The 24,681-nt window shown below is 41.0% G+C and overlaps 1 protein-coding gene across 3 annotated transcripts in view; it reads right to left on the bottom strand.

Annotated features, from left to right (window-relative positions):
• Nucleotides 1-24,681, bottom strand: part of LOC127643737 (catenin alpha-2-like) — a 661,581-nt gene that overhangs the window by 124,510 nt on the left and 512,390 nt on the right. The window lies entirely within an intron of this gene.

Below are 24,681 nucleotides of genomic sequence, written 5' to 3'. Positions count from 1 at the left end.
ACGGGGCCAGTCAGGGAACTTAGCCCAGCATTTGTCAGACCTCTCCCCCCAGAGGCGCACCTCTCAGATGGCGCTGCATGCATGAGCTCTCATAATGCTATGCCACTGAGAACTACAGAGCGAGAGAGAGAGAGAGAGAGAGAGAGGTGCAAGGACCTGGCTCACGTTCCTGACACACAGACTTAGGAAAATGCGCTCCTGTTACTTGATCTAAAATGTTGCCATTGTTTAAGTTAAAACTAAAAACCTTGTATTAATTATATGTATAAATATATAAAACAAACTACAGTGAAGAAATAGTGATAAGTTCCTGTCATTTCACTGAGATAAGACAACTTTGGGTCTACCGCCACCAGCTTGTTGGATCAACCGGATCTGTCCAGTGCTGAAACACAGTGCAACCTTACCACGACCAACAACTCAATAAACGCACACAGTAGACAGGGAGAGAAAAAGATTGAACATAGAGGTGTCAGCATAAAAGATAGACAATCACTTTCAGAAGGAGGTTTGTTTATTTTGTTTTTGCTAGTGATCTCTACTAGCATTATTAACTAGCCCAACGGTCAGAAGAAAGTACTGTTGGAAATCATGGAAATCACTTACCCTGCCGACATTAAAGTTGACAAGAAAAAAACAAAAACAACATTCAAACAGTCATTACTCATAACAGTCTATATGCAGGTAAGTCAAGTGAACAAAAAAAGACAAAACTAATTTTTTATACAGAATGGACCAACGTGCGGAAAAACACTAGAAGTGATTAGTTAAGAAAGGGATCTGTAAAGGGAGTCAGATCTGCATTTTAGATACAGCTGACCAGATGGCCCAGTACCAAACCATTAATTTGTACAACAGTGGAATGGTCCTAATTCAGGGGAATGAAGCCAGCCTACAAGCTTTTGAAGAAACATTTCCCTATTTAAAAGAAGACACTGCACAAACAAAAAAGAGGAATGTGAGGTGGAAGATGTGATGACCTCTCCAGTCAGTAATTCTCCAATTCCATTTGATGAGCTGCTATTGGTCAAAACCTCAGACTCTCTGAACCATATCCAGTGTCTCCCAGAGAAAGTGGTACTTCTAGAAACAAAAATGGCTGAGCTAAAACGTTCATTGTCACCCACCTAGACGAATCCACCATTAACAGTCTGAAGGCTGAGATCAAGGAACTGCACTGCGACAACATGACACTAAGAGCTCAAATGGCAAAAACCACAGAGGATTCAATACAGAGAGAAATACATTTAGAAAGAGGCATCCAGGAGTTGAAAGAAAAGCTGAAAGAACAGGCTAAAATTTGTAAATAGCAGATAAATGAATCTCCTAACAGCTCCACTGAATCTTATTTACAAACAAATCAAGATATGTTACCATCCACGACTTCACCTCCTGACACACACAGCAGTCCTGCAGAGGAGCTCCCTCAATCACAGTCCTCCTCACACACAATCCCAACAGAGTCTATGACACACACACAGTTCTACTTATGGAATCAAATGGCAAATTCTTAAACCCTAAAAAAATATTCCCCAGACAGAAAGTCATTACAATGCACTGCTGAAACACAGAACGTGCTCATGCTGCTGAATAAATATTTTCTCATCATCATCCATACATGTACAAATAATCTTCAGAGTCAGCAGAAAGATACAGCCAAGGCTATGTATGAGATGGCGGAGAAAAGCCTCAAAGACATTCAGCAGCACACGGATGGTAATGTCCACCTTACTCACTCGGATGGACATCCCTCCTCACATCATCGACCAGATCAGTGCAGAGATGATTCATGCATGCTCCAACCTGCCCAATGTGCACCTTGTCCACCACACCTCTATAAAGGCCATGTAACCAGCATGATGACCTCCACTTGAACAAAGACGGCATCAGGATATTTGCCAAAGCCATTAAGGATGCTGCCCTTGGACACAAATTATCTCACCATCCCACTCGCCTATCAACAAGCGGCTTCGGAGGAAACGCAAGACCTCATCTCAGAATGCACCCTTCCTACACCACTGGCCCCTCATCTCACTCAGCAACAGCACAAGATGCCAAAAGACAATCCATGAATTTGCGATGGCCTCACAATCAACAGCAGAGGAAGTTTCACCCTGAAGCCCCAGCCCAGCACCCACTTCCTGAGCCATTCCAACAGTCATTGATTTACACCCAGGTATTATCACAACGTGCCTCTCCCCTGTCGTCAGCTCCTCAACCTGTCTCAGGCGAACTAGGTGAAATTAAGCAACTGCTAAGTCTGCTATGTCACAAGCTTCTAAACTAGAAATGCACACCAAACTAACTTCTACAGCAATCAGTTGTTAACTACAATGTAGATAACATAATTATTCATTCACTTTTGGTATTTGTATGATTTACATTATTCTTTTTCTGTTCATTTGCTTTAACACATGATTTGTTATAATATCTGTAGTAGACCTGTTTTTGACATATTCTTGAAAGTATGTACTTTATGTATTATTTATTCCAATAATTTATAGACTTAAAGGTTATTGGTTTTACCTTGCGATAAACAGCAATATTTTAATCCCTTTAATATTGTAGTGAAACTGCTGAATATTAGCTTTTGGAACATTCAAGGTTTGTGCTCCAGAAATGTTACTGTGTGGAGATCTTAATGCTACAAATGGCTCAGAGGCTGACTACATTGATAATTAAGGAGATTAACATCTGTTTACTCAAATGCCCCCAGAAATCATAAGTTGGAAGAACACTTATTAAGAGAAGTAACCAGAATACTGTTGTTTACAAACAGCGCATCTCTGTCAAACTTCAGGGCTTTACATTTTGAATGGCAGAATCAGAGGAGTTTCTTGGGGACAATACACTAACAGCTCTGATCTCAGGTCCAGTGTTGTATATTACACAATAACAAATATAAGACCATCCCACTTCAGCACATTTACAGTCAAAGATCAATCACAGCCAGAAAAATGTGTCCCTAAAAAAATGTAAACAGTATACCAAAATAACTAAATAATAAACCATCCAATCTGTACAAACTGAATAACTCCATCTGATGGACCAGTAATACTGCTGAAACATATATGCAGATATTAAAATCTAATGAAATTGTCAATTTTATCAACCTTTGTTAATGACTACAAAGGAACAGATTTAGCTATCAAAGTCATGAATGACATTTTTGATAGTAAGAAAAGCATATTTAAATCCAGTCAAAGCAAAAACATACAAAAGATAGAAAAAATACGATAGAAAACAAAAACCCTCTGAAAAATGGTTTGACCATGAGTGTAAAACAAGCTAAGCTAAGTTTAATTTCTAATCAATAACACAGAAATCCATACAACACTGAGCTCTGTTTAGAATATTCAAATACCCTGAAACAATACAAAAAGACAACAACAAAACAAAACATGAATACTACAACCAGATCCTTCAGAACATTGAGAATTCTGTTGACCAGAGTTAATTCTGGAGTTTGTGAAAGAGTTTAGGCTCTGCAGAACCACAGGAACTAGCCATTCAAGATGGAAACATTTGGAAAACCTATTTTGAGAACATCAACACCCACCGAACAGACATCTCAATTAATCCTAATCAAGTTTAAGTCCTTAATAAACGGAATGCCCTTGAATCATGTATCAAAAATAACCAAAATACACCAGATTATCCAATAACTCAACAAGAACTAGGGAAAACACTGAAAGTATTGATAAATAATAAGTCCTGTGGTCCTGACAAAATAAGAAAACAACTCCAGCATGCACTGCTCAAACATTTCAACATAATCCTGATCTCTGGTGTTTTCCCAGCTGCCTGGAATACAGGACTCCTCTCTCAGATCTTTAAAAGTGGACCAGTGTAACCAGTAACCTGGGAAAAGTGTTCTGCTCCATCATTAACTCAATAATTAATCTTTTCATAAAAGTACACAAAGTTATTAGCAAATCTCAAATTAGCTTCCTCCCTAAACATCAAACCACTGAACATATATATACACACTACAAAAAAATTGTAAATAAGCAGGTTTGAAAAAAAAAAAAAAAGACGACAAAGTATTTGCATGTTTTGTAGATTTAAAAAAAAAGCTTTTGACAAAATTTGGCATCAAGGGTTACTATATAAAAGCATTCAAAGTGGCATAGGAAGAAAGATATATGACCTAATTTAACATATTTACACACAGTAGTTGTGGAGTAAAGACTGGGCAACAAAATAACAGAATACTTTCCCCAAAAGCGTGGAGTAAGACAAGGCTGCTGTCTTAGCCTCACTTTATTTAATATTTATATTAATGAACTGGAAGAGTTACTGGACTACTCTGAAAGCACAGGACATGAGCTTTGTGACACTCAAGTCAAATATTTATTGTATGCAATAAACGTGTATTGTATGACCTGCTAATTCTGTCTAAAACACAAGAAGGTCTACAAAACAGTCTGGACATCTTAAATCAATGTTGCCATTATTGGGCCATAGAAATCAATATTCAAAAAATAACTAAAAGAATGATATTTCAGAAAAAAATACATAAATCATAAAAAAATACACATATTTATCCTCAACAACACCACACTTCAGCACTACTCACAGTACACTTGTCTGGGCCTGGTTTTAACCCCTTCTTTGAATTTCAATTCAGCAATTACAAAAGCCTGTTGGGCAATGCATGTCATACAAATTTGATTATTAAAGATTAACATTTCAGTCCATATTTGGATAAAGCTATTTGATAGTGTAACTCTACCCATATACGGAAGTGAGATCTGGGGCTCACTTAACAGTTATAGCCATGATACCTTGGACAAACACTTGATTGCATGTCAGCATGTAGAGTTCTGCAGAAACATCCTTCATGTCCACAGAAAAACACCCAATAATGTATGTAAAACTGAACTTGGCCATTTCCCTCTAAATGTAAGAATTAAAAAAAGAATATTAAAATTATATATACACCTAAATTCAAGTCCAAGAGATGCCCTACACTATAAAGCACTCAAAGCACAGGAACTAAATCCAAAGCAAAGTGTTCTCTGTCTACTAGTATCACAGCTTACAAATAAAGAACCAAATATGTATGCAGCAACACAACCCATAAGAATAAAATAAATGATGAATCAAGAAACAAATGCATACATAGAACATTGTAAAGAGCAAATAAAAACCCAGAGCCATATGAAATGTTAAGGTGATCTGGAGACAGTATTCCAGCTGAATATCTCTCCTCTGTCAGAGACATAAAACAGAGAGAGTTACTTACTAAGACTTAGTGACCAACAACTTGCCATAAAAACAGGAAGATACAAAAATATGGCTGCCCGAAGAAGACTCGCTGCACAACAGGAGAGGTTGAGACGGAGATGCACTTCCTCCTTCACTGCCAAAAATACTCCTCCTTATGAGATTCACTCATCACCAAAATACAAACATCTATCCCTGAGTTACAATCACTCAATGAGAAAGATCTGTTTAAAATCTTACTTGGTGAAGGGCCCATCATTTACACAAGTGCCATACACTTAGAGAACACATCCAGTGAACGTGTCCACTATACACCACCTGATCTGTTACTTGATGCTACTTGCTGTGTACATACAGTACAGTATACCAGTACTGTACTAAATATAAATACTATTTTTTACCCCTCAACCATCTTATTGTTTTATATTTGTATTGTTGTTATTATTATTATTCTTACCATAATTACATTTACCTTTCTGAATGCATTGCATTGAAGTATGTCAAGCCAATAAAGCAAATTTGAAAATAAATTTGAGAGAGAGAGAGAATGGAAGGAGGGGAGAAAACCCTCCCCCTACCAAAAAACTGCATATAAATATGTTTGCTACTTCTGATGTTTAGTCCCATCCTTTACACAAACAGTTTGGTTATTTATGGAAATGACAACCGCATTCTTTAATCAAATTATGATTACGACATATTGCAATTGAATGCTCCAGTACCATGATATCGACCTCATTCTACCGAGTTACTGACAAGCGCAAGCTCCAATAACAAATTTTTCATCAATTGAATTAGGCTTACCTTTTCCTGTGGCACTATTGATAGCAGCCTCTCGTCCCGCATTTAAACAAGGAAAGTATAATAATTGTATAATCAATGATGAGCATAATTCAAGGTTCCATTTTACCTCTAAGATTACATTTTTACTTCACTGACAACTTGCCAACTCGCTTTAAGCACCCCCTCTGTGGACATTTCACCCAGAAACCGCTCACATGTGCCCATATGTTCACAAACACTGTCAGCTTCAGCCACTGGGGCCAGTGGTTCGAGTTTCAGTAAGTGCAGACAGATTGCATTAAAAAAACTATGTAAATAAATTTCACTTGTCGTCGAATTCACAGTGAGTTCAGTCTGCGACTTTACAAAAAATTGTCGTTAATAAGCTTACGTCACCGGTCGCTAACATTTCAATACAAAAAATGCAATGAAAAGCTCAGGTTAAACTGCATAATATTATGATTAGAATGACAGCAAGGAAAACATAAAATAGTAATTTAGCACTTACAAAATTAGCACTTACGTATTACTAATCCATTACGCATCCACTTATCCATAACAGTGGGAACTCTGCATACAAAACATTAAATATGGTAATCATTCAGTGCCATGCTACATCAAATTGAGTGGTGTGGTGGAGTGACAAGGGCCAGGAAGGTCCCGCAGGGAACAAGGGTCATGAAGTCAACATCATACCCTTGAGCAAGGCAACAAACAAAGTGCAACAAACCCAGGGCACCATGTTAATGGCCCATGGATCGCACATTGTGGGGTTCGAACCTACAACCTTAAAGTAAATATCTTAAACTACAACACCATCCTTAAAAAAAGAAAGAAAGAAAGAAAGAAAGAAAGAAAGAAAGAAAGAAAGAAAGAAAGAAAGAAAAAGAAAGAAGGAAAACTAATCTTCAGTTGTTCTCTGTGTTATGCTGTATAAGAAATTATATAAGTGATCAAGAGGCTAAAGGAAATGTAAGAAGTTTAGTCTGCAATCTACTGTATATATGTATATGAACTGGCCAAATCTGTTCTGCGGCTGTATTGATGGATCTGATAGAGATGAAAATGCATTAGTCAGAGCGCACATCACAGCACTGAAGTTGCATAGTTATTCTACGCATGCCTGAGTAGCATAAAGACCTGCTTATGCATTTATGCAAAGCAATATGGTGGATGGTATTCTCTCGTTTTCTCTCTATAAACACTGAAATTAGAACAAAGTCTGCCACAAACTCCACATCTGTTTTTTACAAACAGCTCCATAAATAAATGAATAAATGCTGAACCTTAAAGGGATAGTTCACCCAATAATTAAAATTCTGTCATTGTTTACTCAAACATTTAGGTGTTTCAAAACCATATGACTTTCTTTCTTCTGCAATACATAAAACTAGCCATTAATAGTTGAATGTCCATTTTGCTCTTTTCAATAAAATGAAAGTAAATAGTGTCAATGCCTGTCAAAACTGTCAAAAAAGATTTTCAGTGAAAACAACTTAAATGTAAATTTGTTCCATTTGCAAATCTGTCAAATGGCTTTAGAAGATTTGGACACACAAAAAAAAAAAAAATCCATTAAATTTACAGCAACATATTGGCAGATGTGGTTACCAGATTTTTACCATAAAAAATACAGTGACCATGCCTCAGGCTTTATGGTATCTCATTTTGATGCCTGTATATTTTACAGTTAACTACTGTTCCCCTTCTGTCACTCACTCGATGTTGTGTCGAATGATGTGACACAAGGGGTCTTCCTGGGACGCCAAACGTACCTCTGAAAAGGCCAATTTCAAGTCGGCAGACAGAATTTGCATGCCCTGCCCCAGACATACGGGTATAAAGGGAAGCAGGGCAGCAAGTGCCAGTCAGAATTCCCTCTGGTAGAGTGAGCCCTGATACCTATGGCAAAGCTTGACCGTGCACCGCGTTGGCCAGGGCAATAGCGTCCCTCACCCAATACAACATAGTCTGCTTGTTGGTGGCCGCCCTCCTGTTGTGGCCCCCAAGGCAAACTAATAGTTGCCCTGACATACGCCACTGGCTAGTGCAGTGGACATAAGTCTGAAGTGTACGGACTGGACAAAGTCTGTGAAGTCTTTCCTGCTCCGAAGTTGTAAATGGCGGGGAGCAGAAGGCTTCGAGAGTGACCGGATGTAACGTTGAGAAAGGAAACTTAGGCAGGTAGTCAGGATGAGGGTGCAAAATTGCTTTAGCCATGCCTGGGGCAAAATCTATGCAGGCTGGCAAGACAGACAGAGCCTGTAGATCCACAATTCTTTTTAGAGAAGTAATTGCCATAAAAAGAAACATCTTGAGAGTCAGAAGTTTTTCAGACGCTGACTCTAATCAAATCAAATCAAATCATTATATTGTCACACTACCATGTACACAAGTGCAACAGTAGGTGAAAGTCTTGTGTGCAGTTCCGAGCAACATAGCAGTCATGACAATGACGAGACATATACCAATTACAATAAACAAGATATTTACACAACACAATTTACATATCAAATGTACACATACTTACACAACACAATAATAATATACAATGTAGAGTAAACAATACACACAATATAGAATACACATACAATAAAAAATAAAAATAAAGAGTATATAAAAATATATATATACAGTAGTTGTATTGAGGAGAATATATTTGACAGTCCAGTGTGAGATATAAGATTAATAAAGTGCAGTGCTGATTATTGATCGTGATAGATCAAGAGTTCTGAAGTCTGATTGCTTGGGGGAAGATGGCAGTGAGAGCAGCTCATGACTCGGGTGGATGGAGTCTCTGATGATCCTCTGAGCTTTATTCACACACCACCTGTAATATATTTCCTGGAGGGAGGGAAGTTCACCTCCGATGATGTTTCTGGCAATCGCAAAACCCTTTGCAGGGCTTTGCGGTTGTGGGCGGTGCTATTGGCGTACCAGGTGGTGATGCAGCCAGTCAGGATGCTCTCTACAGTACAGGTGCAGAACCGTGTGAGGATGTGGTGGTTCATTCCAAACTTCCTCAGCCATCTCAGGAAGAAGAGGTGCAGGTGAGCCTTCTTCACAACGGCCTCAGTGTGGACGGACCATGTGAGTTCCTCAGTGGTGTGGACACAGAGGAACTTGAAACTGCTGACTCTCTCCACCGGTGCTCCATTAATGGTGATGGGGCTGTGTTCTCTGTCTTTCTTCCTGAAGTCCATCACAAGCTCCTTGGTTTTACTGACATTGAGGGAGAGGTTGTGCTCTGACACCAGCGTTTCATCATTGTCAGTGATCAGACCTACCACAACACATAGCTCCAATGCCATCAATTAATGATGGCATTGGAGCTATGTGTTGCCACACAGTCATGTGTGTACAGGGAATACAGGAGTGGGCTGAGAACACAGCCCTGTGGGGCTCCAGTGTTGAGAGTTAGTGATGAGGAGATGTTGCTGCCCATTCTAACCACCTGACATCTGCCTGACAGGAAGTCCAGGATCCAGCTGCACAGCGAGCTGTTTAAGCCCAGTTTTACATCAAGCTTGGAGGGCACTATGGTGTTGAATGCTGAGCTGTAGTCTACAAACAGCATTCTCACATATGTGTTCCTTTTTTCCATGTGGGAGAGAGCAGTGTGTATTGTAGATGCAATGGCATCATCAGTATAGCGGTTGTTGCGGTAGGCAAGCTGCAATAGGTCCAAAGACGTGGGCAGCACAGAGCAGATGCAATCTCTGATTAGCCTCTCAAAGCATTTGCTGATGATGGGGGTCAGAGCAACAGGGCGCCAATCATTTAAGCAAGTGATTTTGGCTTGCTTCGGTACAGGCAATGGTTGGCATTTTTAAGCATGTGGGGACTACAGACAGGGAGAGGGACAGGTTGAAAATGTCAGTAAAAACACCAGCCAGTTGGTTCGCGTGCGCTCTGATGATGCAGCCTGGAATGCCATCTGGACCCGCGGCTTTACAGATGTTCAACTTTCGGAAGGATCGGTTTACATCCGCAACAGAGATGGAGAGTAAACCATCATCTGTAGCGTCAGCCGCGAGTGCTCTCTCCGTGAGTGCAGTGTTATTGTCCTCGAGACGAACATAACATTTATTAAGCTCATCCGGGAGAGAGGCAGCGGTGTTCACGGTGGAGTTTTTATTCCCTTTGTAGTCCGTGATGATGTTTATTCCCTGCCACATACTTCTAGAGTCGGTGGTGTTGAACTGTCCTTCAATTTTGTGCCTGTACTGGCATTGCTGCACTGAGTATCGAGCATAACTGGCTTGTTTATGCTCCTCCGAGTTCCTGGAATTAAAAGTGGAGGTCCGTGCATTAAGTGCTGCGCGAACATCGCCGTTAACCCATGGTTTCTGGTTGGGGTAGATCTGTATTGTTTTGGTTAGCACAACGTCCTCTACGTACTTCCTGATGAAACATGTGTTGATCCCCTCATGTGTTGAAGCTGATGTGTTAGTGGTATTTTGGTGCGATTGTCTTAAAATTGGCTTTGTTAAAGTCCCCGGTAACAATGAACGCAGCCTCAGGGTGCGCAGTTTCCTGCTCACTTATACTCCCATACAGTTCCTTGAGTGCCCGGTCTGTGTTGGCTTGTGGGAGAATGTACACAGCTCGGCCGGGGATGAAGTATTGTTCATGGCGCCTGAGACAGAAGGTCCCTCCTGTCCGGAATCGCCAAAGGTGAGCCGTCAAGGAGAGAACCATACCCTGTTCGGCCAGCGTGGAGCTATCAGTAAGAGGCAGGACCCTTGCTGTTGTTCTCTGGCCAAGACTCCTGGGAGCAGAGAAACCAGGGGAAACGCATACAGGCGCATTCTGGGCTATGTATGCGCTATCGCCTTCAGACCTAGGGGGGCTGGGTGACTTCTGCCCTGTAAAATCTCACCCAGATTTGTTCCCCTGTTCGTATTTTCTGTCTGGACAGTAAATCTGCTCCCACATTCAGGCATCCTGGGATATAAATGCCCTGACTGACCGGAGCTTGCTCTGGGCCCAAACGAGAATCTGATGTGCCAGAGTTTTCAGCTGGCGTGAACGTAGACCTCCTTGATGATTTATGTAAGAGACTGCTGCTGTGTTTTCCACCCACACCATGACATGGCAGCATCTCAAATGCTGGAGGAAGTATTTCAGGGCCAGAAATACAGCCATCATCTCGAGGCAGTTGATGTGCCAATCGAGCTGATAACCCTCCCATTTCCCTTGAGCTGGAAGACCATTTAAGACCCCTCAATAGCCCGTCAGGGAGGCATCTGTCATTAGCAACTTGCGACAGCAAGATGCACCTAGAGTGGGACCCAAAGTACGGATCTGGGGTCTGAACCACATAGAAAGGTAATGATGCACGCAGCACGTAACCCTTATTAGCCTTAGGGGACTGGCCCTTCGATGAAATCCTCTGGCTTTTAGCCACAACTGAAATAATCTCATGTGCAGAAGGCCCAAAGGGATCACCGAGGACGCAGATGCCATGAGACCTAGTATTCGTTGATACTGACGAACAGTGCAACCTTGGCCTAGCCTGACTTTGCTCAGGATGTTCTGAATGGACACGATTCGAGCGGGAGACAATAGTGCCTGCATCGTGATCGAATTCCATACCACGCCCAGATAGGTAATTCCCTGAGTGGGAGAGAGAATGCTCTTTTTGACGTTGAGTCTTAAACCCAGAGAAACCAGATGAGCTAAGACAATATCCCTGTGCTGCCAGTCCAAGAACTGTCAGTTCTTGAGACTGTGCTAGTATCAGACAGTAATGACAGTCTATGTAATTTAGAATGTGGATGCCCCGGAGTCGCAAAGGAGCCAGTGTTGCATCCATGCATTTCGTGAATGTGCGTGGTGATAGGTCTAGGCCGAATTAGAAGAAAGGAAGAATATTGGAAGGCTTTGCCCCCGAAAGCGAACCTCAGGAACTTCCTGTGCTGTGGCAGAATTTCTATATGAAAGTATGCATCCATGAGATCGATCGTGACCAACCAATTGTGATGTTGGATTTGGTACACAACCTTCTTGATAGTTAGCATCTTGAACTTGAACGCCTTGACTGAGCGATTCAAGATCGGACGCAACCCCCCACCCTTCTTGGGAACCAGGAAGTATCTGCTGTAATAACCTGACTCTTTCTCTGGAAGGGGAACATGATCTATTGCCCCTTTGACCAAGAGATTTTGCAGTTCTTTCCACAGTAGACATGCTTGCTCTGGTTTTCACGGTAGTGGAAATCACACCGTTGAAACGCAGAGGACTGTGTCTCCACAAGCGTTTAAATATGCTCAGGGTTTCCAGATAAGAGACGCAACACCCCCAGTTTGAGATTTATAAATTGGAAATATTCCGTCTAATGTTATACTTATTTTGTGCAATCTGGCTACCATGCACGTCTCGCGTTCCCTTTGAACAAATTTAGCGATCTGTAGTGCAATAGTCTGCTCAAGGAAAAGTGTTATACGGCTACTCTGTGTCCATTCTTGAGGCTGCTTGTGATGTTTGGTGCTACTAATTTTGGAGGTAAACATTCTCAGTGATAAAATTAAATATAAAAATAGATCTCGGCATCAATGACACACGGAGCGATAATCATTGACATGCGAGCAAAAGCAAGCCAGAGACGAATATGCAAATGTATTTTGTATTCGTGCAATTTAGAAACGTTGAAGTTCATTAGCACCTGTATGTTAATCTAACTCTTGCAGTAATCATTTATCATATTCATGCAGTTGTGTTATTCAGTTGTGTGCTGAAAGTCAATCCATCGAGGAGACCTGCATCATGACTCTTTTAGCATATAAACGGGTAGAATCCCTCACTAAAGGTAGAATCTATTAGACCTCATTTTATATTAACAGTGGCAATTTTTGTAAAAAATTCAAGATGTGTTTCAGCTAGTAATTATTTTTCATAAAAACATTAATGTATTATTATTATTACTATTTTTTAAGACTAGCACACTGACCTATCCATGGTAATGAGGAGCATTTCCTTCTGTGTAATATGTGTATAAATATGTAATATTAGGTAACAAACAGGATAATAATGGGCTCATATAAGTAAATATGCTCTTCAATTTTTAAAAGGGGGAGAGACAACTTCCTGTAGATTTTGTTGTTATCAACAACAAAAATAATGACACTTGATGCATGTACTTGTACTGGAAAACCATGAACAAAACTATGCAACATAAAATGAAATGCAACCCAGGATACATTATATACAGGTTATGTTTAATCTATGGCAGGTCAAAACTTGATTTCCAATGTAAAATCTGTTTAGAATTTACAGAACCTCTTAAGATTATTAACTCCTTGCTATCCTTAGGACATGTCCCAAGAAACTTTAAAATGGCAGTTATCAAACCGCTTATTAAGAAGCCACAACACGATCCAGGAGAATTGGCTAATTATAGACCGATTTCAAATCTCCTGTTTATATCAAAAATACTAGAACAGTTAGTGTCCTCCCTCACTATGTTCATTTCTACAGAGAAATAGTATATATGAAAATTTCAGTCAGGATTTAGGCCCCACCACACTACAGAGACTTCACTTATCAGAGTTACAAACTCCTATCATCTGATCGTGGTGACATTTCTCTTCTAGTGCTTTTATGTCTTAGTGCTGCCTTTTGGCAAGATATATCATGACATTCTCTTGAATAGGCTAGAGAATTATGTTGGCATTTTTATACTTGCATTAGCATGGTTTAGGTCCTATTTATACTTTGATTTGACAATTCCTCGTTTAGATAGACAATCAAAAGTTAAGTATGGTGTACCACAGGGATCAGTTTTAGGGCCTCTTCTTTTCTCCTTATATGTGCTTCCCCTGGGACATATTATCAGAAATCGTGGAATAAGCTTCCAATCTTATGCCGACGATAACCAACTTTATATTTATCTGAAACCTGATGAAATTTTACAATTCTCCAGTGTAGTTATGAATGCAGTGTATAAATGAAATCAGAGATTGGATGGCCAGAAATTTCCTTCAACTCAATTCCAACAAAACACAGATACTAATTATTGGTCCAAAAACCTCTAAAAATAAGAAGCTAAAATATTATTTGACTCTCGATGGATGTACTATTACATCGTCTTCAACAGCGAATAACTTAGGTGTTATATTTGATACCAATCTGTCCTTTGAAAAATTTTTGTAGAACAGCATTCTTCCACCAAAGAAAAACTGCTAAGTTACGACACATGCTTTCTGTTGCTGATGCTAAAAAGCAAATTCATGCATTCAAGAACTCAAGACTAGATTATTATAATGCATTACTAGGAGGGTGTCCAGCAAGTTCAATAAATAAACTTCAATTGTTTCAAAATGCAGAAACCAGAGTGTGGACTAGAACCAAGAAATATGATCATATTAGCCCCATTTTATTGTCGTTACATTTGCTACCTGTTACATTTCTTATTTATTATAAAATGCTGTAACTACATACAAAGCTTTGAATGGTCTAGCTCCACAGTACTTAAGTGACCTTCTACCATGAAATATTCCATCACGTTCATTACGATCGCAAACTTCTGGCCTGTTAATAGTTCATAAAATATCAAAATCGACAAAAGGAGGCAGATAATTTTCCTCTTTGGCTCCTAAACTATGGAATAGTCTCCCTAACATTGTTTGGGATGCAGACACACTGCATGTGAGTTTAAGTCTAGAATAAAGACTCATATATTTAGCCAGGCATATAGCTCATTTATTCTTAACCTCACAATTAGTCTGCTTTAGTTAGTTCTGCCGGAACCAGAAACATTGATCATAATCTATAATGCTGCAAAAATATGGAATGGCATCGACACTAATATTATTCTATTTGTTTCCATGTCTCAACCTTGGGTTTCATATCCCGAGGTCATCAGAACTTGCCGGCTCCAGATCCATTCCTGCTTGGTGTCAGACTACACTGCTACATGTCTCTGAATGATGATAACTAAATGCAGCTGGTGCCAGCCAGACATTTCTTCAGTCTATTACAATGCACTTCAGAGGATGAACTGATGCCAACTCCAAACATAAAACATGGGATACTTCATATGCCAATGCCTGAACCTTGGACATAGACCTCACCGAAATTACCAGCCAGTTGAACTGTGAAGCACCTCACTGATCTATTCCTGCATCACCCTGGTCTAATTATGGACTACACTCTTAAAATTTAATAAATAGTCTTTCAATTATTTGCCAACAAAAGCATTCATCAGCCAACTAACAAAGGACAATACATCTATGTGAACTTCTACAGTTAATCCAGGATGAACTTCAAAGACATTAGTCATTAATATTACATTTCTTACAAAATCTTTGTTTAAACACTGGGCTTTAATACTTAATTAGTTTAATAACTTTAAACCATGACTTGCACTACACATAATGAATTAATATTGGCATTATATTGGAACTAGCCCAACAGTGTTCCTGATTCTCCCTAGGTTATTTTCCTCCATTAACCAACATATTATGAGTTCCCCATTTGTCGCTCACTCAACGTTGTGTCGAATGAAGCGACACTAGGGGACTTTTTTGAAGGCCTCGGTTACCTCTGAACTTGAGAAAAGGCCAATGAGAAATTGGCAGACACAATTTGCATGTTCCTCCCTCAGACATACGGGTATAAAAGGAGGGAATCGTGCATCTGTTCATTCAGATATCTTCTTTGGAGACGAGCAGACGTGCGATCAGCAAGATGAGATCACTTCTGTTCCACTCACCTCTGCAGAGCATTGCTGTTGGATCTATGCTGCGTATTAGTGGCTTTCTCCTTCTCTGCACACCAGTGCAGCTTTGCCCCTGGGGGCTTCGACAGCGCTTCTGAAAAGAGAATATTTTTTCTAAAAGAGTTTATTTCTTTAACAGAGCACACAAAGCATGCGTTGAACGTTCTTTTCAGGACGCATCTTTTTAAAGATGCCGTCCGCCCCTGCTTAGTTCCTGGATGCGGTTGATAAATCTCTGCTCCTGACAGTCATAGACACTGCCTCGTGTGTCTGAGCCGTGATCACACTGAGGTGGCGTTTGTGGATGGTTCTTGTTCTCACTGCGAGAACTTAACCATGGCAATGTTGGGGTCATGGCTGGTAAATAGACCACTCCGTCCTCTGGTGGCGTGCCAGGAGGAGAATCTTTCTTTGCCCATATTTCCTTTGCCACACCCCCTTTGGGCTGCTGTACCCACATTCTCATTAAAAGAGCTAATTCCTCATTCCATGGGTCACCTGGCCAGCAAATGCTGTACTCACGGCAACCTGGTGCCACACTCCGGCAGTCCCGGCACCCCAGACGTGGACCCCTCGCCTCAGGAGACACAGGACTGCTGTACCCCAGCCGGCCTATTCTGACGTGTCCAGAGGATGCCAACACAGGACCTCCTCCTCAGTCACTAACCCCTGCCGGATGCGCGGAGCAACATAAGTGCTTCGAGACTTCTCTCAGCACCAATGCCTCGGGACACACTTTTTCCTCCTGACACAACACTACCTGCTCCGCCCTGCTGCAAAGCCCCGCCAGGTACATAAAAAAATTATCGTCTCCTTAGTGCCTCTTACATGGAGCTTGCATGCTTGGCTTTCACTTCCCAACACATCACGCTGGCTGGTCAGGACCATCGGTCTCGGCAATGTGATCCAGTTCACCAGGCCCCCTCCCGCTTTCGCCGGCATCTGCTTTACCTCGGTGCACCGCGAAGACGCCAAATCCACGCCTTTTACTCAAAGACGCAATAGAGCCTGTCCCTCCAGGCAAGAAGAAGAAGGGTTTCTACAGCCCTTCATTATTCCTGGACTTGCAAGTTTTCGACTGGGCCTTGCACAAACTCCTGTTCAAGATGCTCATGCAAAAACACATTCTAACATATGTCTGGCATCAGGATTGGTTCGCAGCTGTAGACATGAAGGATGCATACTTCCACGTATCTATCTTGCCTTGTATGGAAGAGAGCAGTGTGACTGACATAATTTTCATTTTTGGTTGAACTATCCCTAGCAGTGCAAATATAACACAACACAGACAGAGCTAAACACACAGTCAGGGGCATAGATTACAGGGGGACAACCCCCAACCCCCAATATTTATACCCTGATCAATGGAAACATGTAAATTATTCATAATGTAACCCCCCCAATGTTCAAGCCAAATCTACTCCCTTGCAATCAGGGCAAGCCAAAAATCAAATGTGGTCTTGTTTCTCCTTAGGAATGTCTGCACTCGCACTGATCGCGAGTAGGTTTCGGTGTTATTGCTTGATTTGCACCAGTTGGGGTAGAATATTCTCTTGCCAGGTAGACAATAATAACTCAAAGCTGGCTGCCACAGATACTCGTATGTTCCCTGGTGAGATTGATTTGATGAGATGCCGATGACTCCATTCATTTGACGAAGGGCCCTGAAAACCCTTGAGCGGATCACAGAGGCTCACATCTCATATTTTCAGCATGCCTGTGCTGCGAGAGGCAAACGCATGCACTGTGCCATAAGCAGAACATATATTTACTCAGATCCATACATGCAAATTATGCATACATGCATAAGATTATGCATAAGATTTTTCTTAGTGCGGCATATGGAGAAGGTTGTTTTACGTTCTGTTTGGGCAAGTTTCTCATGTGCATCGGTTAACCCAGAAATCCCTTGTACTAGTGTCTCAACGCAATGATGAAACATCTTCCCAAAATCAACTTATAAAAACCCAATAACAATTTGTGAGTCATTTTGATTGAAGCAGGCAACAGAGCTGTTATGCCATTGTAAAGCCTATGGCAAATGTTTGTTGGGGCCTGGTAAACAACAGCACAAGCACAGCAGGGTGACTTGTGCCCTGTTGATCGGTGTCTGAAATTAAAATGCGTAATGAGCATATCCAACATATGTGCATGGATTTTGAATCGGATACATCAACAGATTGGTCTGCAATTCACTCCGAATCCTCTTTGATCCCTCTGGAATTTTTTTTTCTTTTTCTTCCAAGTCTCAAAATCCATCAAAGTGATTAAAGCATAATTTGTTTTGCGATGCAGAAGATTCTAGTGACATGTTTCTAAGGTGAGAGGTGGTTTATCAAATTGATGGAACATATGGAGCCCAACAGCAGCGAGGCTGGAGGAAACAGGAAGTGTTGGTTTGAATTACCAGGGAGAGTCTCAGCTCACACAAGTCTTTAAGTCTTTTTGATTACCGTCTTATGCATACTGCACACAAACCTGGAAATCACTTTCTTGATCTAGTAAGCACTAATTTGATTTGCTAAATTTTCATAACTTCCGGGAGTAAAGGCACACGTTTTTTTTATTTTTATTTTTTATCAGTCTGGCGGGAAACAAAGTTGTGTTTACAAAGTAACTGGACGATACAATGAGCACTTTTGAGGATGAAAATTAAAGAGGAAGTTGCCATGGTTTTCAAGGTTTTTGGGTTCAAATCTTTAAAAAATATTCAGTATGTTTTTTTTTTTAGGTGCTTAGTGGCAAGATAAATACTAGATATCAATGAGCATAACTGCATTTACAGAGTTAAGGGTGTGAAATATCCATCCATCCATTCATCCATCAGTTTATTTACATATTTATTTACTCACTTATAGTGGTATACAGGGTGTGTGTGTGTGTGTGCGTGTGTGTGGGGCGGGGGTAATCAATACAAGCAATCAAGACTAATAATCAAAACAAGCAAGAATGAGACTGCCGGGGAGAGAGTGGGTAAATCAGGACTATCAAACACTTTTAATTTCCTTTAAACCACTTGACTGTACAATAAAACCCCTGCGTTTCCCTTTGGGGAATATCTTGCCCCGCCTGAGAGCATGATAGATCCTGAAATAAATGTCTTAAGAGGATTACAAATGCTTGGCCCGGCAAATCTGTAAACAACCTGTGCTCTCTCATTCAACACGTAACTACTATACATGTGTCAGGGGAAGTTTACAGCTTTCCAAATATTGGTCCAGCGAAGCGCGTGACAGAAGATGGAGGAACGAGATGGCCGCAGGATTTAGGTTAGGGGAGGGGGAGGGTTGTAGATGAGGAGAAATGAGGTTGGTGATATACGACTGCTGAGTCAGAAAACATGGCCCTCAAATTTACAGTCTTAGTGAAGGGGGTGGGAGTTGGAAGATGTTTTCCAATTATGAGATATCCGACAAACTGGGTGGAGGGTAAATGGCGAACGTTGTATGTATGCGTGCAGGAGAGTATGAATTTCTTCTGAACCTCTGTGCTGGCTGATTTATACACCCACTAACACACTCCTGAACTCCTAGTGTATAATTAAAGGAGGTCGTTCAAAACGAACAACCGTTCCACGTTAGTTGTACTCTCTGTGGATTTACTGTGATGCTGGGTGAAGAGTGTCTTTTCTCAATTCGTGTGAGATGGTTTTTGGTGATGTTGTGGGGAACAGCCAACACACAATGGCTTAATTACATATTAAGTTTTTTTGTAAAAAATTACTGTACAATTCAAAAAGATTTGTTTGAGGGTTTGAATGTTCTAACCAGGGACAATTCACAAAACAGTTTTTACAAACATATTGGATTATGAAAGCTGAAATATATGTGTTATATCAGATTGTAAATGCGTGTATCTCCTAGCAATAGAAAACGTTGCGCTCTACAGCAGAGTATTTACATTTCATATGCTGCCAATCATGTATATCAACATTTTAATAATTGCCAGTTTGGTGCCAAATCCCACCCATTTGGGATCAATCATAATATACAGTACAGTAGAGAGGCCGGGCATCCAGGCAGGACAAGGAATACTGAAAGAAAATAGCACTTTTGAAATTCCCATAAACTCCTAGAGACATCTGGAACATGCTTAGAGCCTCTCGTCCAATGCATACTGATTATTATTCCTCTGAAATTTACAGTGGTGTTACCAGTGTCTGTCATAGACTCCCACTTGAAACATGGCTTCAATAGAGCACAACATTCTGGTTCCAGAAGTAAAACTCCCATACATTTTTTCCACAGACTAATTGATTTTCAATGCTAATTTATAAACCTTTAAAGACAGACCTATCATGAGCTCCGATGTTGTTCATCGATGGTATATGCATCCATTGAATCCATCCCTCTGCGTTATTTCAATTTCATTGTTACAGAAATAGTCTTTAATAGTGAAATTCCTGTTGAACAACTACATTACCCATGGTCCAGCAGATAAAGCTTCACCAATCAGAGAAACGCGACCAACAAAGCCAGCAAAATAAGCCCGGAAGCAAGCGCCCACTCCAATGACGCACTCTGAATCATGCAAATGAGTCGGTCTCACTGCACTCTCAAACAACTTATACTGTATTGTAGCAGAGCAGAGGAGAGCCCTAACATCCCCCAGAAACGCGGAGGGGTCAAAGGAAGACCGCCGTCCACCCGGGGGTCGTGAGTCTGACTCCGGTCCGCCCGGGAGAAGCGGCTGTCGTCTGTCTGAGAGGGTGGAGAAGTGATCGAGGACCATGCGACGGTGTATCGAAGAACCGGCGAGTGGGTTTTTTTTGTTTTCTTCATCTCCCTCTCCTCTCTCTCTCTCACTGGTGCTCTGCGTTGGCCTTTTCCCTCTCGTTTAAATTTTATAGTGTTTTTTGAGGGGGGTACTACACTGAAACGAAGCACACCCCCATTTTAATTATTTCTGTTTCCCGCCACTTATCCCCTCCCTCGTCCAGGTAGATGGGGATGACCTGCCGGCAGACCGGGCTTAAAGCAAGCCCTCCCCGAGGGAAAGGGGGGGGAATGTGGCAGGGCAGAGGGCGGGGCCGGGATGTGATTATACACACCCGGTCCTTTATCAGGCTAATTAAGCATCCGAGAGGGATAAAGGCAGATGGCAGACGGTGGTGTGACGAGAGAGAGATGGACCCTGTCCATCAAAATGACAGAAGACGAGAAAGTCTAACGCAAGCACTGTATGTGATTTTAATTTTTTATTTTTTTGCATAGCCGAATTTCAAACATTACAAGTAAACACGCTACTAAGATGGACAGAAAATATGGACATGTTCTTGAAAAGGAAAAATATTGACGATAGTTAGCCTATGTGGGATATTTGTGTGCCGTAGAATGTTTTAATCGTAAAAAGTGTGCCGTGGCAGAAAACATTTTGGGAAACACTGTTGTATATGTGAATATTTTGAATATTTGTTTCTGTACTCATAATCAACAACCATAAATCAATAGTTTTATATATTTCCATAGTTTAAGGTTGATTGTCATTCGCAATGCTTCATGGGATTGTAGTCCTTGCCCTCATGAAAGACAGTAAATACACAGACTTGTTCCATTGTCTTTTTGTCGGATTTTCAAATAATTTGTTTGCCTTTAAACAAAGTCTGTAATGTTGCGATTCACTTCAGAGCTGGTTGGTTTAGTTCATGCTTAACAACTCTTTAACTTTAAGATTTTATGAAAATTCTATGGAAGAAATTAATGAGAAAAATACTTACGGAACCCAGACAGCTGAAAAAGTGGGTGGGCACTGTTGCGCTCTATAGCACTTTATGGGCCTTGTATCTAATCTAATCTTATATGTCATCTCCAGACACATTTATGTGAAAAAAAAATCTGATTGCATTACCTGAACAGCACGGAATTCATATGTGATATTTTACACTTGACTTAAATTTTTAAATGCACAAAGAGTAATATGTAATTTATATAGATTATCTGTATATATATATATATGTAAAGGGATCAATGGAAAGGAGGAGGCGAGAACCGGCTTGACCATATAAATAATAGTTTTAATGATAAACTTAAAAGACAACATAAACACACACATGACGGACATGTCTGTAAATGATCTCTCTCTCCCGCACGATCCTCTGCAGTCGACATTTATCCCGGAGGCATAATTAGCCTAATACGGGACCGGGTTTGTCGGATCACGACCCAGCCCCGCCCTCTGCCCTGCCACATTCCTCCCTCGTTCTCTCAGGCTGGGGAGCCCCTGGCCTGACGTACCCCCCCCCCCTTGACGTCTAGTCTGCCGGCAGGTCATCCCCATCTACCTGGATGAGGGGGAGGGGACAAGGGGAGGGAAACAGAAATAATTAAAATGGGGGGTACTTCCTGTAACAGTGTAGTACCCCCCAAAAAAACAGGAGTACTATAGAGAGAGGAGAGAGAGATGAAAAAAAAAAAAAACTCTTACTCGCCAGTTCTGCGATACGCCGCAGCTTGTTCCTCGGCCAATCCTCCACCCTCTATCGGACGACAGCCGCGCCTCTCCGGGCGGATCAGAGGCAGTCCTCCAGCCCCAGGCGGACGGAACACCCCGCCACATTCTCAGGGAACAGAAGGGGTCTCCCCCGCCCCTGGCAGCGGTACTCTCGCTCCAGGCGGTCGGCAGTGAGCCCCTCCCGGCTCAGCGGTCGGCGGTCTTAAACCCCGCTGCGTTTCAGCGGCCGGTAGGCGACTCCTGCGCCCCTGGCAGTGGCCCTGACCGCTCCAGGCGGTTGGCTAGGAGCCCCTTCTCCCCTCGCGGTCGGCGGCCATCGTCCCCTTTCAGGCGGCTGGGCTCCTCGTCCCCCGGCAGATGGCCGTGGCTGCTCCGTTGGGGTGGACAGTAGTGGCGAGAACTCTACTACGGCGTATCCCTCCTCCGGCCTTCGGCACCAGTGTAAAGGGATCAATGGAAAGGAGGAGGCGAGAACCGGCTTGACGATATAAATAATAGTTTTAATGATAAACTTAAAAGACAACATAAACACACACATGACGGACATGTCCGTAAACGATCTCTCTCTCCCGCACGATCCCCTGCAGTCGACCTTTATCCCGGAGGCATAATTAGCCTAATACGGGACCGGGTGTGTAGGATCACTACCCGGCCCCGCCCTCCGCCCTGCCATAATATATTAAACTCGGATTTGCCACATTTCACCACTGGCGTCAAGAGAAGCATCATGAAAGTCATAAAAACACAAGGCTAAAACTGTTTTCCGGCCTTCAACTGTGCAGCGTGTTAGGAGTGTGAGAGAGTGCGCTAACAAAGTATTTGATGGTCACTGGAATCTTGTTGCATTTGGTTAGAGGAAAGAAAATCATTAGCTCTGTGCAAAAACAATAGATGTCAAATAAAAGTCCCCACCATGGTAGAATAACACATTTCTGCAGTCAGATAAAAGGTGCAGCATATCGGTTGCAAGCATCATGTCATTTTCTGCATCAGGGGCTTGTGGCACATTGGTTTGGCATGCGATAAATGACATGCCAAGCTTGAGACAAACAACATTTTGGGGCATTTGGAAAAATCTTGCAAATGAAAGGGTAACCATAGTGATTGTATGTACCCTGACAGCTGACATCTTTAGATAACAAACTCCTCACTGTCATTTTCCCCTCTTCCTCTGTATGAATCAGAAGTTAATGAGGGTCACGTGTGTACATGTACTGTTGAACTGGAAGGCAACATTCTCACTGGCGCTGACTCATGGTTTGATTCAAGAACATTTAGTGCATGGATTCCATGTGGGAAAAAAGGCAATTTTCTCTTTTCAGAAAGAATAGAGTTTGGAAATTAGAATTGTCCAATGTTTTACAGGCAGTTCTATTGTATGAATTCTATGTATGTAAGCAATTGTTTTTTTTTATTTTTTTATTATTACTATGTGTTTTAGCAGTTTTTCAAAGTTAAGATGGACATTGCCCAGCTTCCCCAATGAGATAATTAATTTATCAATTCTGTAAGTTGCACATAGTATAAAATCCCCTTTACCTTAAAGGTTGATAAGTAGAGAGACAGTAGCAGGGACTCACTGTTACATATGTTGTTGCGATTTATGCCTGGTCTATACTAACATGTATGGCACCATATTAAAATATGTTTGTACTTTATGATATTTACATTGTAAAGCAGGGACCTAGCTTAACTGGTAGAGCATGGTGTAGCAACTAGGAAAGAGACACACTGATAAAATCTATAAATTAAATTCACTGGAAGTTTGGATAAAAGTGTCTGCAAAAGGCAAACATGTTAATGCCAAGCCAGCAGGGGTCTGAAAACCTTTTTGACATAAAGTGCCATTTAAAATGTTCCTGTGCCATTGCCTTCCTACCTCCCTTCTAGAAAGAAAGAAAGAAAGAAAGATTGGCCAGAAAGGAATATTTCTGAAGAAATACAATTATTAATATAATAATATTAGAAGAAAGAAAGCCATATGAGTATGGAGCTACATCTGGATAAGTAATTAATGCCCTTTTTATTTTGGGTGAAATAATCCTTTAAACTAGGGCCCAAAATAAACTTTTGTGTTAAATTTAAGAGCTATAAATAGTTCTTACTGGCCATGCAACTGTATTTTGCATTATCTTTATTACAAATCTATGTTTGTTCCTATGGAATCCTTTAGCTGCTTTTTCCTTGTTCATCATTTAACATTATTGTAATTTTCATGATGTGTAAATTGAAAGATTAATTTTGAAATATAAATTTTACAAATGCCATTTTTTCATTATTTTTTTATCATTTTGGTCATTTTGGTAGACAATGTGTACCTTCATGCATGAATGGATAACATTTTAAAAATATTGTAGAAAATATGAAAGTGCAACAGCCCCTGATCTTGTAGTACAATCTTTGAAAATCAATCAATCAAAAAAAAAAAAGGTAGTCAAACAAAGCAAAGCACAAAACAAAACAAAACAAAACATAAACTAGAGTCAAATTAAACAAAA

Source organism: Xyrauchen texanus, chromosome 5, assembly GCF_025860055.1.
Source record: "Xyrauchen texanus isolate HMW12.3.18 chromosome 5, RBS_HiC_50CHRs, whole genome shotgun sequence".
In the NCBI taxonomy this organism is placed as follows: domain Eukaryota; kingdom Metazoa; phylum Chordata; class Actinopteri; order Cypriniformes; family Catostomidae; genus Xyrauchen; species Xyrauchen texanus.
This window is presented reverse-complemented; position numbering and strand designations above follow the sequence as displayed.